The sequence below is a fragment of the Mytilus edulis genome, chromosome 3 (assembly GCF_963676685.1).
Source record: "Mytilus edulis chromosome 3, xbMytEdul2.2, whole genome shotgun sequence".
NCBI classification, from domain to species: Eukaryota; Metazoa; Mollusca; class Bivalvia; order Mytilida; family Mytilidae; genus Mytilus; species Mytilus edulis.
This window is the reverse complement of record NC_092346.1, coordinates 29,669,275-29,684,230: the sequence shown is the minus strand read 5'-3', so window position 1 is coordinate 29,684,230 and position 14,956 is coordinate 29,669,275. Positions and strand designations below refer to the sequence as shown.

The 14,956-nt window shown below is 32.2% G+C and overlaps 1 long non-coding RNA gene across 1 annotated transcript; it reads right to left on the bottom strand.

Annotated features, from left to right (window-relative positions):
* Nucleotides 1-13,587: 13,587 nt before the first annotated feature.
* On the bottom strand, nt 13,588-14,669 carry LOC139514826 (uncharacterized). Its single transcript, XR_011662717.1, has 2 exons — nt 14,504-14,669; nt 13,588-13,739 (listed from the first exon to the last, which is right to left on the bottom strand). It is a non-coding gene; the product is annotated as an uncharacterized lncRNA (long non-coding RNA).
* Nucleotides 14,670-14,956: the final 287 nt, after the last annotated feature.

Here is a 14,956-nt window from a genome sequence, read left to right as displayed (position 1 = left end):
TAAAGTAGATGCCTTATCATATAGGATCAAGACAGAGCAGACAAACACACATGTGCGATGTATGTGTACACTATCAAGGTATATACTACTCGTTTAAACATCAACCCAACAATGTTAGATCTGTAAATTTGATTTCGCAAATTTTTTGTTCTTCCCTCGCCGGGATTCGAACCCATGCTACTGAGATATCGTGACACCAAATCGCCTGCACTGTAGCCGTCCCGCTAGACCACACGACCACCTTGGCTTCACAAATAATAAAGCTTTCGGTGGCCGTGTGTTACCTTTCCTCGTCATTTTTAATCTAGCGGCGTACTACAGTACATGATATATAAGGCATGGAGATGTGTTGATGAATTTATTATTTTTCCTCTGAATTCTGAAAAGAAACATTTTGACATTTATATGATATTATTCTAAGAGAACTAATACAATTACGTTCAAAATCAATGGAACAACCTAAGACAAATAAATTCCATTTTCCGTTGTTGTCTTAATTGTTTTTTTTTAAATTTCAAATAACATATAATTTGAGATTTATTGATAGAGAGAAAACTAATGCATTAATGGAATATGCTAAAATTGAACAACAGTTAAAGAGTTTTGTTTCAACTGAGATATTAGGAAAAAAACGAAGGATATTGACACTGAATAAGTTTCATGGTCGCGTCAAAAGTTGGTTGTCGGTTCCGATGTGATGGTTTCTCAGTTCACTAACGACATGTCTTTAGATACAAGAAAGGTGTTTTATCTTTAATTTTATCTATTGTGTCCTATTCTCGATGTGACAGTAATACTGAATGTGAAATTGCATGGCGGTTGATTCATTCATAGCAGGAGACGCTTAACCTTTCGACACAGACACTATCGTTTCTTTGGAGTTCAAGCGATTGTCCCAGTTTATTTTTCTTACCACGATTTGTTTCTTATCTATCGATGCAAGAGATTTGAATGTCAGTATAGTACTGTGACCTGAATTTTTATTTGACCTCCATCGTTATTTCCAAGAAACACTGTCTTTATAAATGACGTGTTCGTAATCAAACAGTTCATTATAAAATATTATACACTCATAACATATAACCAAGAGGTCAACACTTCATAACTATCCATTTTTATAATCAAGAAATGTGAGCTAAATTCTGGCTAGCTTAGGTAGAAGTAATGAACGTACTACCGGTATATGACTTTGTTTCTAAATCAATTGCAAAATGGATACTCTCTTTTATGTATTATATCAATGATCCAAACTAAATGTTGCCGCTTTTAATACATGCTTAAGAAAGTGTTTGGTATAGAATATTACGTAAGATAGGTAGATATTTAATGAACGTACTATATATGACTCTGAATCGAATTGTACTAGTTTTATCGCGTTCCAAAAATAAAAAGTAGTTCTTTTGCATTATATAAGGGAACCAGGTGTAATGCTTCCGCTTTCCATTTTTAAGAATGTGCTAGATTATGTAAGATCATTTCTTTTTACACTTTCAAGGCAGTACAGTGTAAATAGATGAATACAATTTAGCAAGTATAATGTAAAAGTAGACGGGGAACCTTCCTGTTAAAAGGAAGTTTTAAACTGTTGCTCAAAACCTATATTCCTCCTTTGTTTTTTGTTTTAATTTAAAAAAAAAATCAATATTCTATAGAGCAATGCACATGGTACATCAAGGTATACCATAATCTTTGAAATCACCACTCCATGTAAAAGAGGGACGAAAGATACTAGAGGGACAATCAAACTCATTAATTTGAAAATAAACTGACAACGCCATGGCTAAAAATGAAAAAAAGACAAACAGACCAAACAATAGTACACATGACATAACAAAGAAAAATAAATAATAAGCAACACGAAACCTACCAAAAACTAGAGTTGCTCTCAGGTGCTCCGGAAGGGTAAGCAGATCCTTCTCCACATGTGGCATCCGTCATATTGCCCATATTATGTAAACTGTCAACATCAAATTAGCTGTCTTATCATATACGATCAAGACTATATTACTTATATACTAAGATTTATACCATGAAAGATTGAATGTAAATTTTTAATGTATCAAACTCACGAAAGGTGTAAAAAGATCAGATGTGTATATAAAAAGCACATACATACAAACACACACGTGCGATAAAAAAAAAAACACTATCAAAGTATATTTATGTGTGTAAGGCCAAGCTTTTCAATTTTTATTTCAAGTCAATGTCAGTGTTACAATTTTAAGATTAAAAGTTAAAGATATTCCTTGTCAAAGACTCACTTAAATTTTTATTGTTAAAACTTATCAGATATCAAGATGGTAATTTGGTACGATAAACGCACATTTAGTCTACATAAGAATCAAAATTAAAACAGTAAGGAGCATTGAAATTCAAAAAACCCGTTGTTTGTCTTTCCCCTTTGACTTTGATCTCGTAGACATTGCACGGTCTGAATATTTGACGTCAAGTCAAAAAGCATGATCATGCTGACTGATGTTGTGCTTTGGAATGCCGTATGTAAGGTGGTTACATCATTTATTGAATTATATGCATTATGCATCCCACTACACAGTGAATATATCTATTTTTTTTGTATGTTGGTAAGATGTTGATTCATCAAAACAGCATTAATAATCGATATTGATAGAAAGTCAGCAGCGATACAAGATTGATTATTTAATACATCAAACGTGCGTTTTGTCTAAATTTTAATCATCAGTGGCGCAAAAATGAAGGTAACAACATTTGTTGATTTTCAAATGCAGAATTTCTAATTGAAATCACGTGAATAAACTCATCATAGATACCACGACTATTGTTTACTCATCTAATACTCACTACTGCTGTAGGATATGATAATGTTGTCAATGTTTGCCTATAATAGTTTTTCTGTTATGCGTCGATATGACATTGACCTTCAACATATCTCCAAGACTTTCTTGGCCTTCGTTCTTTTTTTATGAAATTATATTATTTCCTTTCAATATTGAATGGGTTTTTTTTAACATTAATAAGAATATGATCCTAAAGAAAAATGAATCATTTAAAACAAGTGTATCTCCTGTTCCAACATTGTTTCTGTTTATTCTTAAAAACTCAATATTTGAGATTTATTAAAAGAGGGAAAAGTAAAGGAATCGAAAAAAAATGGTGTTCTATTTGTGCTCACACATGTGATCTGGTGACATGTAAATTGTAATGATATGTTTTGAATTTAAAGAAGCAAAATTTTTTGAATTTCAGAGTTGTTTAAGTTTTTGTTTTTTTTATTACATCTTTAGGGATTACTTTTTTTGTCTTTGTGTGTTGTAATATTGTAAATTTGTAGTTTTTACTTTAAGTATATTTCGGTACTTAGTTTTTAAGTTTCGATGTACGTTTGATTTCAACGGCCAAACTTACCACAACTTTACTGAATAAATTTACTGGAATCAAAATATTGATATATGTATATCGAAATCCGTTGAAATATTTACACTGTTCCATGTACTCATATAGAGCAAAATCTAAACATAACATTCTCAAATACAAAAAGAAAAAAAGCTTTTCCACTTTCAAATGTATGGATGATGTTCTGTCCTCCTGCAATCCATCTTGCAATGAGGGCCTACATCTCACATATCCCAATGAACTTGAATCAAATGATACTACCAAAAGAAGACGTTCTGTTTCATATCTTGCTATTTTTCTCGATATTGACACGAATGGAAAACCATAAACTATAATTTTTGACAAGTATAATGCTTTCAAATTTCCAATTGTTAACTTCTCATTTCTCAGTAGGAGCATACCATTTGCTCCGTCGTATGGAATTTCAATATCTCAGTTAAGTTAATACTTTACGCTGGTGCATATTCACACAATACGGACTTCATTGAAGAAGTTGTGCTTCAACAGAGTTATGAGGAAAAACGACAGAAATCGAGACTGAATAAGTTTTACATACTAGTACATATTAAAATGGATCCAACTCACCAGCGACATGTGTTTGTGGTCTTAGATCTTTAGAAACTAGTAAAGTGTTCCGATTTGTAAATTTGCCCATTGCGTCCTATTCTCGATGTGACATTTTTAGTGATTATAAAACTGCATGTTGGTTGCTGATTACATACCAGGAGATGTTTAACCTTTCGACACAGGAAATATCGTTTCTTTGGAGTTCAAGAGATTGCCCCAGTTTATTTTTGTTACCTGGATTTGTTTTTTTCTAATGGATTAAGACATATAAAGATCCTCTGTAAAATTATATTACCTGATTTTTGTTTACCTCTATTGTAATTTCCAAGAAATACAATCTTTATAAACTGCGTGTTAGTATTCAAACAGTTCATTATCAAATATTCTACTCTAATAACATATAATCAAGAGGTCAATACTTTATATTTATATAAAAAAAAGAAATGTGAACTAGATTCTGGCTAGCTCAGGTAGTTTTAATAAACTTACTATATGACTCTATTTCAAAATCAATTGCAAATTTCCAAAGATAAAAAAAGTTCTTTTGTATAATATAAGGGTATTATATGCAATACTTCTGCTTTCCATGTTTTAGAATGTGTTAGATATTTAGGATTACGTAAGATCGCGTTACATTGTGATTAGATGAATAAAGTTCTGTCGGTGTGATAAGTAGACAGGAAAACTTCTTCCTGTTAAAAGGAACTTCAAATATTCATCCTTTGAATTTTGTTTGTTTCTAAAGAAGAATAATATCAATCAATATTCGAAGGAACAATGCGCGAGATAGATCAAGGTATATCATAATTTTGTTATGTGTTTGAGGCCGTTGAAATTATCATTTCCTGTAAATGTGAATGTTAAAATGTGTTCAATCAAATTCAAGAGGATGCCTTTGTTTAAAAAATATTGTATATTAAATAATACCCAATAATTGTAAAAACTCATCAAATAACCTGGCTTGTAACTTGGTATGCAAAACGCAAATTTCGTCTACACTTCATCTTCTAATCTGCTCATATGAACAGTAAAAATTCAAATCCAAACACTCCGAGGAAATCGTTTGCCCTTGACCTTTGACTTTATAACATACATACATTACACGGTATGAATATCTGAAGACTAGTCAAAATAATTATACTGACTGATGCTATGCATTGGAATGCTGCATGATAGAGTCGAATTTGATTTGAGGTGGGTGCATCAATGATTGCATTAGATACTTATTGTCATTCTAATATGAAGTGAATAGAATTTATTATTTCGTGTAAACTAGTAAGATGTTGATTCATAAAAAACGACATAACCATGATATATTTTAGTCATCAGAGAAACAAGACTAATAATTTGATACACCGAATGTGAGTTTTGTCTACATTTTAATCATCAGTTGTGCTAGAAGGTAGGTAACAAAATCCGTCGATGTTCAGGTGCAGTATTTCTGATTAATATGTAACTTGAAGTATTGTTTTTTTCAAACTAATATCCTCACCACTGTTGTTTTCAATGATATCACAATGTTGTCAACGTTTGCTTGTAAAGTTTCTGTTTTGTGTCGATCTCACATTGACCTTGAGCATATCTACAATGTATCTAGATTTTAATCCAGTTTTGATGAATTCATAGTTTTTCCTTTGAATACTGAAAAAGTAAATTTTGACATTAATATGATATCATTCTTGAGAGAACTTATATAATTACAAAATCTATGGAACAATCTAGGACAGATAAATCTTTTTTTTTAAATTACATATGATTTGAGATTTATTGAAAGAGAGAAAACTAATGGAATTTGCTAAAGGAGTAGGTCCAGTAAGACCCCTTTTTGGCCCCAAAATATAGCAGTTTTACAAAATTGTTAAAATGTAAACTTTTAGTCATTTATTGGATAGTAGAAAGGTTCTGTTACATAAATATGGGCTCTTTTTGACTATACAATGCACATATATTGAGAACTAGCACCATTAATTCATGCTAAATTACTGAAATCTTCACAATTCCAGCATTTTAGTTAAATTTTAGACGGTTTCCGTGTAAAACGAAAGTGGCCGCATTCGTGTTCATCCAAAATATTGAAATGGAAGTTGTATTTGATGATAATACATATCATATATAAAGATTGAGGATGAACACGGATGCGGCCACTTTCGTTTTTGACAAAAACCATCTGAAAAGTGAAATTTTTTCCCATATTTGGTAGATTTCTCATATTTGAGCCTGAATCGGATCGTTTTTAATGAGTAAATAAGTTAAAATCTTTCACATAAACTAATTGCATCATATGAAATAGACACTTAAGTGCTTAAAAAGTGGTCAAAATCTTTCGTCAGATGAAACTGAAATTTGAGGCCAAAATCGGTCCTTACCGGACCTACTCCTTTGAACATTATTAAAATTACGCCATTGCAAATTGCATTTCAACTTTTTTTGTATTTGCTGTTTCAAAGTTCATCGGAAGGTACCAAGACCTTGTTGATAAATATTCCGTATCAACTTCTCAAATAATACACGATGGTCTTGATGTATAGATTCTGCGTACTGATGTTGTTTATCATCTTAACAACGTGTTTTATAGTTCTTTCAATTGTCTTTGTTCTATTATTAATATTACTTTTACTGTTAAATGGTTTCATGTGATATTCGTTTCACGTGGCTCGGTACTTATACATCTCGTCAATGTGTTTGTATTGGCTTTAATTTTTTTGTGGTTTGTTTTGTATTTCTTTTGTTCTTATAACGTGACTCTGTACTTTAAAAGATCCCGTCAGTATGATATTGTTCTATTATATGTCATTATGATATATTTCTATTATGAATTACAATATACGTTGAACCACAAACGTCAAAATCATTCAATCGCGTAGTGGTATTAACTATTTTTGGATTCTTATAAATTCTATATATAACTTTTGGACTAGTTTAAATCTCGGTCTAATTCTTAAATTTATTCTTACATACTTTTGATTTTTTAACCCTGTATGCTAACATTCCCATGAAAATTTTAAAATTGTTTGTACGCACATTGAACGACAAATTTATGTGACGTATAAAATTTTCTGACGTCAGACACTCAATAAATGTGTTCGTAGATAGTAGATGTTTTTGTGTTCTGTTAAATTGTTCCTTTTAAAATTGTTAAACGATGATGACTGATGTACCCATATTTTGACTATTATATTTATTGTGTCTGTTTATTTAACGCATCAATGTAAAAATATCGGAAATTGATGAGACTGTCATTACAAAAGTGAGAGGGTTAGCGCTATAGAACCAGGTTTAATCCACCATTTTCTACATTTGAAAATGCCTGTACCAAGTCAGGAATATGACAGTTCTTGTCCATTCGTTTTTGATGCGTTTTGTTATTTGATTTTGCCATGTGATTATGGACTTTCCCAATTGATCTTCCTCTAAGTTCAGTATTTTTGTGATTTTACTTTTTTCATGTGTTTTGATGGCATGTAAATTGTAAGAAAATGTCATTCTTTTTCTCCTTCTTCGATGTCTGATTTCTTGTTGAAGTTTTTTTTCAATAAAGAGTTTACCTCCGCAAGTGAAACCGCAATTATCAAGTACGTTATATTACTCGAAATTAGTATTTTCCGTTGACTGGAGCAAATTGCATATAACTATCGTCGACAATGTCGTCTATAACAGGAAAAGTGAAGTCATCGAGTATGTCATACATCCTGGTTTTATTCGTTCATTATCGGCACTACCATATAATCGGGAGCTTTGGCTAGCCGTAAAACCAGGTTCAACCCACCATTTTTCTTAAAATGTCCTGTACTAAGTCAGGAATATGCCAGTTGTTATTAAACAGTCCGTTTCTATGTATGTTACCGTTTGTGTTTGTTGCATTTCGGTGTTTCCGTTCCATTTTTATCATCTTATAGTTGATGTCTTCCCCTCGGTTTTAGTTTGTTACCCGAATTTGTTAAGTTTTTATTAGTGACTTTTGAACAGCAGTATACTAGTGTTGCTTAATTTGACAATAGAGCATAGATATGGAGCATACCATCTTCTTCCCATTGCATCCTTTATTTCAAATTCATTTGGATATATGAGATGAAAATACTAACTGTAGTTAGGATTATTGAGTGAAATAATATACTATAGAATGGAAATGGGGAAAGTGTCAAAGGAAACAACCCGATTAAAAGAGCAGCCCCTCAGCAAAAATGTATACAGAATAGAAGTATGCAATACAGGGCAATACAGTCTGTGTGTAAGCCTGTTATTCTGTGTTCAACACAATGATTCAATGTTGCTCTGACGAGAAGCAGCAAATGATACACTCACCTGATCAGAGATGCGATAAACTACGCTACAATGAAATGGGGAGGGAGTTTTCAATATATATTTGCAGTTTCATTATTCCGCTTACTTGATAATTCCATTGCTATTTACTCTCTTATTGATCTCTTGACAAGTCTCCTTTTGTTTATGCCCAGCTTGTAATAAATATTGTTCTTAATTAGATGACTTGCACATTCTACAGGAGATTTAAAACATTTTAGGAAAGACCTGTAGTCTTCATTTGGTACAATTAATCTCATCATAGATACTCGGATTGAAATTTTATATTTACGCCAGACGCGCGTTTCATCTAAAAAAGACTTACCAGTGACGCTCGAATAAAAACAATGTTTAAAAGGCCAAATAAAGTACAACGTTAAAGAGCATCGAGGACCAAAAATTCATAAAGGTTTTACCAAATACAGCTAAGGTAATCTATTCCTGAGGTAGAAAAGCCTTAGTATTTCAAAAATTCAAAGTTTTGTTAACAGTTGATTTATAATTATGAACATGTCAATGATAACTCATGTCAACACAGAAGTGCTAACTACTGGGCTGGTTATACCCTCGGGGAATTCATACTCCACCAGCAATGACAACAGGTCTTTATTAATGTGTGTCATACACCATTGAAGTATCAGTATCGGGTTTAAGACTGACCTATTATATGATTGTAAGCATTTTTCTAACGTTAAGTTTATTTCGTCCTTAAATAATTCCAGGATGCTCCGACAACTCTATTCAGCCAATGAATTAAAACAGTACTTTAAACCCAATGAATGTGTATTGAAGAAAATTAACAACGTTCGCAGATCTGTATTTTTCTGCATAGCAAAAACACATATTACGATCGAATAGTTTCTGACAAATTTAGATACCCGGTATATTATAGTTTATTTATGCTGCAATGATAAGCTTATAACTTTCTTAACAAATGAGTTCTATTTTGACATAACTCAGAAGCGGACTACAAAGAGGACAGCAAACTGAATTATAATGTAACCAATCTTTCACAAAAGAAACAAGAAATAAAAGAGAATCTAGAAAATTGCTAATTGTAGAGTTCAGACACATCTATCGTCTCTATTTGCATGACGTTTTAAAAGACCAACAAATTAAACATTTCAATCCTTTTACTTTCATGTTAACATTTATTGTCGATGTCTTAATTTGTTTTGCCAGTATTCTGAGTGTTATTTTCCGTTTCTGGGGAAAAGAAAGAAATAATTCATTGTTTTGTGAAACTTGTTTGCTTCGTCTTTTTCCAACTTTCCAGTCAATTTCAATTAAAATCTACACTTTAGTCAGATATACCACGCTTCTCCTATAGTTTGATTGAAACCTTGCAAGTTAATCTATTTAAAAAGGAAATGAAAATGAAATGAAAAATACAAATCATTGCTGAAAACATCGATTTTTTTATGATTAAAAGAATTGCCTATCCTATTTGACTGAAAGAACAAATTTCTACTCTCGGGATGACACGAGTGACCTGCCTTAAAGTTTGTCTATATAATTACGAATATCAGTTCCAAGACTCAAATAGTCGTTCATTTCATCAAAACCAATTCAGCACGAGACATGATTATCAAGTTTGAAGGTTTAACTATAGAAAAGATTTAATTTGTCTCCGAAACTAATTCGATAAAGCGTAGGGATACAATTAGAAAGAGAGAACAATAACATGGCGAAATAACACTACATTTGCTTAAATTAGACCCTATATAATGGTTATTACTGATAAAATACGTCACATATTAGCTTCGGACGAATAATCAACGTTAGCATAGGTACACTCAGATAGATTAAACCAGTATTAATTGATATATAGATACCACAAATTCTTGTAATTATTTATACCAGATGCCTATATCTATATATATTGAATTGAAGTCTCATAGTATTGAAAAGCCACTTCAACTATAACCTCATTAATGTCCCAACGTACAATACCTGGAAGAATGAAAACCACACAAAAGCCTCATTGTGAGACAACCTAGGATGACCGGCATCGATTCATACAGCAATAAGGAAATGAAGTATGATTCCCAAATGAGGAAATTATCATTTAAAAAAAAGATCCAGGATATAAACAACTACAGGTCACCAAAAGGTAACCAACAATAAACGAAACATATAACTTATAGTCTATAAAATGACCCGGGATAACAATGTTTTAAGTAATTAAAAAATGAGGATTTGTTTTCGTTTTGCCATGTCGTAGCCTTTTATAGTTAACAATGTATCTACATATACGTTACATTGCGTTAGCTCATTGTTGAAGGCTGTACAGTTGTTTACATCCTCTTCTTTTGGTCTCTGGAGTCTTATTGGCAATCATAGATTATATGATTAGCTTGGTAATAGCTTTAAATGAAACCATCTATGACCGACGATCAATCATTAGTCTACTCTCTCCTTACATAATAAAAGACTGCACTTCGTGATCAATGCTTTGACGAGCACACATGATGAAAGTACTCGCTAATTATCTGCTGACACCATTAACATTGCAACACAAATGTCGACTAATTATTGCAAAGGAACTGGTAAATATGTAATTGTGGGCCCAGTTTTTCCTACGCTTATGCGTTATCGGTTGTGCAATATATATCAAATTCAGATACCCTATTTTGAGATAGATCTTAGCTCGTCGCTCGTAAACGAAACTCTTATGCGGCAACATATTTAATTTGGTACAGTTATACTTTTTTCTTTGATAGGATATTAAAATCATATCACGAATGCTTCATTCATCACCAATATATGGAGTTATCATGTGGAAATTATGAAGAAAATAATAACAAACTACATTTCACCACAGGCTCTTATGGTTTTATTAATAAAGCAAACAAATTGAAAATAATTTCCTTTTATCTTTCTTTTTGACAAATGAGACTTATGCCGCTTTAATATTGCAGAATCACTATAAGTCCTTTGTTGGTGTTGTTTACATTATTACGGTATCACTGATTAATATATCGAATCGCTTTGCATGTTTCGAAAATTGACTTTAATTGTACCCTGTTAATTTAAACTTTGTGATTGAAATGTGTGCACACGTCTCCTATGACGATGGCATGTGAGATCATGTGATACTACAAAATTGATGACGTTTATAGCTTTCTCGGAAAATTTCAAATGAAGATCACCGTCAATTTGGGCAAAGGTAGACTTATCTCGCAGTCTGGTTGTACACCTCAATTTGACCGAATTGGTCTATTGTTAGAGTTCTCGCAAACAAACAAAACACAGGAAAATAAAAGTTTTGGAAATGCAGCAGACACATTCAAAATTTTTCGACTCTCATATGTATTTTTCACTGCACACAAAGCCGCTAAATTAAAAGAATCTTTTACAAATTGCAACACGAATGTTTAAAGAAAATCCCAACAAACTAATTCTGCATTGCAACAATAATAACATATTGACGGAGTACATATGACCTCTTTTAAAATACTAAAAGGCTATATTTTTAAATGTTGTCAAAAAAATGCGGTCACAGTTTTGCATTAAAACATGGTCGAAGATCAAGCACTTTCTTTTTCAGATTTGGCTTTTTTTTCAAAATTTGAAGACAAGTGAAGCATTTCACAATCATTCTTCTCGAAAACATAAAATATCTTCACAGGCGTCGAATTCCTTTTACGATTTTTTGGGCAAAACTTCTTTATGTAATACTTTTAAATAATTTATAGCAAAACAACTTAAATAAAGCTTATTACGCTGAAGAGGTCCAAACTAAAGCGTCCTCTGTTTTATTTGTTAAGGAATTTATATATAATAGGATTGAAAAGCTTAATTTTAAATCAGTTATCGTGTGCTCATGCCACCGTGTCCGTAATAATTTACCAATAATCCGACTTTTGACATTTGGGAAAAGCAGACGCATTTTTAGCCATAGATAATATTTTCATCATAACCCGCCCACCCTCCCTTAATTCTGTTAATAATGCAATTTCTACGGAAGATACTACTGTTTGATTTTGTTTATTTATTTCAGGTTTGCATTGTCTAGATAGATGAAATCATCGCTCTGTGCTAAAAGCTGTACATAAGTTAAAACGTCAAGACTGTCATTCCAGGAAAAATAGATCAAACGTGGACAAGGAGTGAACATATACAGAAAATGAATGGATAACAAGGAAGTGATTTTAATAACAGATTTTAAAACACTCTAAGTAAAACATGAATAATTTGTTGCAGTTTAATAATTATCGTTGTTAGTCTGATTTCGAGGGTAAATAGCTTACCTTGAAGTTTCTGTTTTCAGATATGGTTTGCCACCTCGAAAATATTCGGCGATCATTATATAACGTGTTCAAAGACAAATCTTCATTTTTATCAGTAATTTTTAGTTGATATCACAAATTGCGTTTCACATAATAGTACATATATAATTATATCTGTTAATGAATGCTGTGGTCATTTCCTTCAAACTATAATCTTGTTATTTTTCTAATGAGCATCTTAGATACTCAATAAGAACAGTGGCAGGAGCACAAGCAAATGACTTTTTACACTTATATAATGATTTTCCCTTAGATTAACACGCAAGATCCTGCAACAATTCTGCTCACATATGTCCTTTATAATACATTAGTTGCATGCAATCTACCATTAATCACTCGACATTCATACCCTAATAGTGACGGAAGTGCGTTGTATATAGGTGTAGTACAATTTAAGTCTGTCAATTTGCACTTTAGAAAAGATATGCACTGAAAATCTAAATTAGTCAATTTGACCAATTTAATTAGTCATTTTGACTGTCCTCTAGATGACAATGCACTTTAATCATTTTGACTATGCTCTTAGTCGTTTGACTAGATGGTTAGTCACATTTGACTGAGTAGGGTGGTCATTATGACTATGTCAGGAAGTCAAAATGACTATATGTCATACTCGTTATGACGAATTGGATTGTTCAATTGACTATGCACATTTGTTAGTTTGACAATTGAATGCAGTCCATATGACTGATTGAAATAGTCGGAAGTGACCATGTTGGTTAGTCAACATGATTACTGTGAATAGTCACGACTGTTAGACTGTTATTTTAATTTGTGTTGTGTTTTTTGGTTCTACCATTTAATTTGTGTGCGTTTCATTCCGTTTCGTTCTGTTATGGTTCATTTCTTCTGTTATTATACTTTTTGTTGTTTCTCTTCCATAGGATTGACAAATACATCTGGAATATAATATCATTAAAAATACCACAACAGCAATACTAACAATGACAATAGTATAGGACCACAAAGTGCTCAATGTTCAAAACCTTCCTATATCTTTAAAAGTTTCCATGTGTAACCATTACTCAGTGACATATATTAAAGTCTAAAAATCAAATAAAGAAAATAAATTTATTATAAACTCATTGTTAATTTGAAGTGTTTATTTCAGATATTTTGTCGGTATCAACTCTGCATGTGTCAGTGTGGTATTCTCTATGGTAAAAAATCTCTCAGCTGTGTTCATACAAATAGCAATGTCTTCATTTGCTGAAAAATATAATTGTATCATTTTAGAAGCTAAAATATAACAATAAACAAGTATATCAGTCATGTTAAAAGTTAAAAAAAACTAATTTTAAAATCTTTGATCTAGTGATTTAATCACTCATCTTATACCATTAATTTTTAATGTAAGCACCGGGATCTCGACAGCAACGCATTCTATATCACAACATTGTAACATTGTACATCTTATACCACAACATTGTAATGTAAGCACCGGGATCTTGCCAGCCACCCATCTTATACCACAACATTGTAATGTAAGCACCGGGATCTTGCCAGCCACCCATCTTATACCACAACATTGTGATATAAGCACCGGGATCTTGACAGCCACCCATCTTATAACACAACATTGTAATATAAGCACCAGGATCTTGACAGCCACCCATCTTATAACACAACATTGTAATATAAGCACCAGGATCTTGACAGCCACCCATCCTATATCACAGCATTGTAATGTAAGCACCAGGATCTTGACAGCCACCCAGAATTTTTAATTCATTGTTGTGAATATCGATTGCAGTTATTTTTAACAGTTTTTGCTCAGGTGAAAAAAAAGATATCGCTAAATACTCTTTTCAATCGACAATACGTTGTATGTGTATCAAAATTGATATCCCGTATACATATCCCCCTTTTTTTATTTTCCGGTTATGTAAACATGTACCGATATTACTTTCATTTATACACTTCTTTTTCTTAAATTCAATTTTTGTAAGTTAAAATTAAAACATCATACTTACTTTAAACAATTGGTTTATTTGACAAAATAACAGTTTCCGTGCCTTCTGGTTTGTTTACATCTACACAATCTATGGAACAAAGGGAACGCGAAAGAGTGCGCGTGAAAACCGATACTCTACACCACGTGGTGCTGTGACCACTAACATAGTCAATTGACCATGCAGATAGTCATAATGACTTGGTGGGTAGTCATATATGCTTTTGACTACCTTTCGGCTGATATTTGACTAACTGAATAGTCATCGTGACTAATTAAGATATTCAGTGTGTTACTTCAAACGGAGCAACGTAATAAGACTTAATTCTTCGGAAAGAAGTAATACTCTTCCCGCAAGCTCTTGTGCACTCATTTCTTTCCCTTTCAAGGCACAGATGATGTTGTGTGGTATCCTTTTGTGTACAGCAGGCAAAACTTTTAAAAAAATTGACGAACGACAGACGGAAAATAAGTA